This window comes from Nannospalax galili, unplaced genomic scaffold (assembly GCF_000622305.1).
Source record: "Nannospalax galili isolate Female #2095 unplaced genomic scaffold, S.galili_v1.0 scaffold233, whole genome shotgun sequence".
Classification (NCBI taxonomy): domain Eukaryota; kingdom Metazoa; phylum Chordata; class Mammalia; order Rodentia; family Spalacidae; genus Nannospalax; species Nannospalax galili.
In genome coordinates, this window is record NW_008333818.1 from 33,120 (window position 1) to 37,335 (window position 4,216).

At 37.8% G+C, this 4,216-nt stretch overlaps 2 gene segments (V, D, J or C); both read left to right on the top strand.

Annotated features, from left to right (window-relative positions):
- Positions 1-4,216, top strand: part of LOC103730388 — a 148,490-nt gene that overhangs the window by 7,307 nt on the left and 136,967 nt on the right.
- Positions 1-4,216, top strand: part of LOC115069533 — a 138,734-nt gene that overhangs the window by 1,676 nt on the left and 132,842 nt on the right.

Consider the following 4,216-nt stretch of genomic DNA (forward strand, 5'->3'; position numbering starts at 1 on the left):
GGAAAATTAGAAGTCATCCTAGGCTGTATAACAAGACTCAGTCCCAAAATAGAAGAAGCCAGGGAAAAAAAAAAGACTTCTGGCAGACCTATGGCAGATAGGAGTACTTAACTAGATTCTTCTATGGCTATAATTCAATAAAAGATCCAACACTGTGAATATTTACTGTGCTCTGATTGCCACTTAAGATCTGCATCTGGAGCTGTTTTACTATCTGCATCCTATGAGAAAGAACAGCCATATACATGGTATTTTGAGGGTTTTTCTTTTATAGATAGGCAGTAATGGGTAACAGAAGACTAGGATTTAGACATGATGATGTGCTTCACTAAATTTTTCTCTTCCGGCTGGGAGACCCACCCTCACTCAGGGTCTCACAGTCCTGACATGGACTGACAAACGACATAATTCTATTTGGATTTTGCGTAGTTTATGCCTTTCAGGAGGGGGTGATGTACAAAGACATGGATTTTCATAAGCTTTTCCTTTTACATCTTTGAAACTCCCACGCCATCCAAGTCCCACTGCCCACAGTGTCCTCCAGCTTTTCACCTTTTTGTGTTTGGCCACTAGCATGCCAACGCCAGCCCCGTTCTTTCTGCCCAATATGGCTGCGGCTCCACCCCTTTTCCCAGTGTGCTCTGCGTTGCCCATGGTCGCACCTGATCAACTCTAGCTTTGCAGAGGAATTTCGAGGTTACATGAGGTATCATGTATGATGCCCAAGATGGATAGAACCCCATCTGCACATACCTCAGCTGCACCAAGTTGAGGAACTACAAGAGAGCAACCCACCTTTCGCTTTACACTGCAGGAGTGACATACCACAGCCAGACCACAGGACTGAAGGAGCTCATGACTGTAAAAACACTTAGAAAGAGCTCAGGTTGCTCTGGGTGGGTCGCCTCATCTTAGAATGTTGGACACTCTACACACTCTGTAGTTATTCTTGAGAACTACAGGTGACAGTATGGGAAGACTGGGTTGATTCAAGCCATGTGGGAAACTCAGGAGATGTTTGGTATACCATCATACTCACTTCTACCTGTGACCCTTTGAAATTCTATTCCTTGTCCAGGTGTTTTTTGATCTGTAGAACCACAAAAACCAAGCATGGCTTGAAAAAGGAGCAATTCGATTTTAATAGCACATGTCTGAATCTCATGATACTGATGTCTGTTTTTGCCCTTACCTTTCATCTGTGCCCAGCTGCATGGAAATGTCTTTTTTTTTTTTTTTCTGGATGGGTCTGCCCGTTTTTCTGGAAGGATCATTGTGATCTTATGAACATGAGATCCCAAAAGGTAGCAGTGAAGGGAAGCCCTCTTCGGACCAATACGTTTGTCATGAATTCAGTTGTTCACATTTTGCAAATGAAAAGATCGCCTATACTTAACTCTCTTTTACTTTATTATCTAGTCTTTATAACCTTTAAATTATATTTTCCTTTTTTGGCTTCTCCCTGTTACAGTCTGGTCAATTTATTTTTTTCTATTTTATGTTTTAGGTTTTTTTTTTTTTTTTTTTTTTTAAGGACCTCTCTATAGCCTCAGCTGGCCTGGAACTCACTGTGTAGAAAAGGCCGGCCTTGATCTCAAAGAGATCTACTGCCTCTGCCTTCCAAGTGTTGAAATTAAAGGCATGTACAGCCATGCCTTCTTGGTCAAATTCCTTGGAACCACTATTCAGTTTATGAGCTCACTCCTCTACTCCAACATGCCATTTGTCATTTCAGCGTTACTTAAATTAATTTTCATTTCTAGCAAATCCATTTGGCTTTCTATGATTATGAGTGATGGTTGTTAAAGTGCTTACATTTTAAATATTTTAAGTTATTTATTTCAAGATATTATTTTAATGTATGTTTTTATTGAGTTTCTGTATATTTCATATAACAGGTCTTAATCACATTTAGACCCCTCCCCTAACCATATCCCCTCATAGAATCCCCCACCAGATTTCATGCATTCTGTCATATGTGTTAAGGTCTAGCCAGTCAAGATGTCAAACGTCTGCTTGGAACTTCATCTGATGATCCCTCTTTGTGCTGATTTTTCTGGCTTATCACATATGCTGATTCTCATTCAGGGAGCCTTATTTCCTTGTGTACTACATAACGATATTGCTGATTCATCCTTGGGGCGTCTTTAAATATTGGACTATGGATATTTTTGCAGGAAGTATTTATGTTTGTATGTATGACTGCCAAGCACTTGAGGAGTTTACAGACCTAGTAGGATTTTATTTTATAACTCTTATTGTACTTCTTGGTCATAGAAACATATATGTGATCAAAACCTCAATGTGCTAATAATACTCAGTGATCATGAACACTCATGAACAATGTGCTAATAATACTCAGTGATCATGAACACTCAGAAGAAGTTTTCTAAATGTTTAACCCAAAGTTATGGCCAATAAATAATCTTCCTTATTTCTTTATTTTATTTTATTTATTTTATTTCTGAGATTGTTTTACTAGTTTGCCCTCTCAATAAACATGTACTATTCCTACATGATGATTTATAAGTGACTGATTCTCATCTATCTCCTGGTTGTACACCAGATGTGTGAGTCTTCTGCCTCCACAGAGTGATACTCCAGACCACGGAAGAGTTGTTTGTTTATCTAATGAGTAGGTGTCTATGGTGCATTTTATCTTCCCACATTTCACTTCCATTTTCCTAAGAAATCAACAAAGCCATCCATAGCTAAACCTTTAATGGTGGAGCACCGTCCCATATTATAGTTAAATTATTTCCTTAGAAAGTGTAAAGAAAACAGTGTGTTAAAAATAGAATGTTTTGAACATGCCAAGTTTAAAAGTTGTTTCTAGGGTAGAGAGATGGCTTAACACTTAACAGCTCAGGCTCACAACCAAAAAGAAAAAGTTGTTTCTACTTCTTTATTATTAGGTGTAGCCAAGAACAAGTTGCAGAATTTCCATACACATTAGTATAAAATGCAGATAGAAATGAGATTTTTGTTAGGGTTTTTAAAGTTATTTTTATCTTTAAAATTAGCATACAAGGCATTAGCAATCATTTGGCATTTTCAAACAAATTATTTTTCAGTAGAGTCTCATCTCCCCTGCCTCTCTACTCTCCCCTGCAACCTCCCCCAGGTCTGCTTTCCTCTTTGATTTCATATGAGGGTTGATTACAAGAACACGATGAAATTATCCCTACTACTGAGTCTGGTTCTGGGAGATACAAAATGAATTACTCATGTATCTATTTATTTTCCATTGAAATACTTGACATTTTACCACTGTCGATTTATTTTCTAAGAGTAGGTATTATCCATCCTTAAAAAGTTTATGTAGTTTCAAAGTTGTTTTGCATTCTTTTGGATAGTTTACTCATCTAAAATGCATGCTTTAATGTAAAAATACAGATTATTAAAGTGAGGAAAAGTAAAAGAATTCGGTTGTACTTAAAATATGATCATATACTATATATAATCTTAAAATGTTTTTTATCTATCAATATTTTGTAAATGTCATTTTATGTCATTTGAACTCTTATCTGTGTACTTTTATAAGGATTTTTAAATTTATTTTTATTTTATGAGTATGAGTGTTTTGCTTGCATGTATGTAGGTGCCACACATGTGTACATTGCTTGTAGAGGCCAGAAGAGGGTATCTGATACCCTGAAACTGGAGTTATGGAGGTTAGCCACTGTGTGAGTGCTGGGAACCAACCAGGGTCCTCTGAAAAATCAGTCAGTGCTCTTAACCACTGAGCCATCTCTCCAGTTCCTAGAATAATGTTTTAATGTGTAGATAGTCATCTTTCATGTCATCAGTTATATTAAAAATCAATGTGGATATCCAGATTCTGGAGGACAGGGTTTCATTTTAAGCAGCAACTGACTCTAATTGATCTGCTTTTGTTATGGACTCCAAAGGGAATTACAGAAGTCCTCCTCTTCCCTCCTTCTCATGTTCCTTCTTATTCAGAGATTCACTGTAATATCATCTCTCCGAAGAGAACATTCCTGACTACTGAACCTGCTTTTCATTCCTTATTACTGCTTATGTTGTTCTTGTTGTACTCATCCACTGGACCCCAAAAAGACCACCGAGGACCCAACACACCAAAATGCAAAAGCAAAGGTTTATGGTTTATTTGGGCTTAAGCTCGGGCTCTCAGACCTCACCAACTCAACAGATCCGTGCTGAGAGCCCAGAGTAAGGGAGAGTGGAGCCTTTT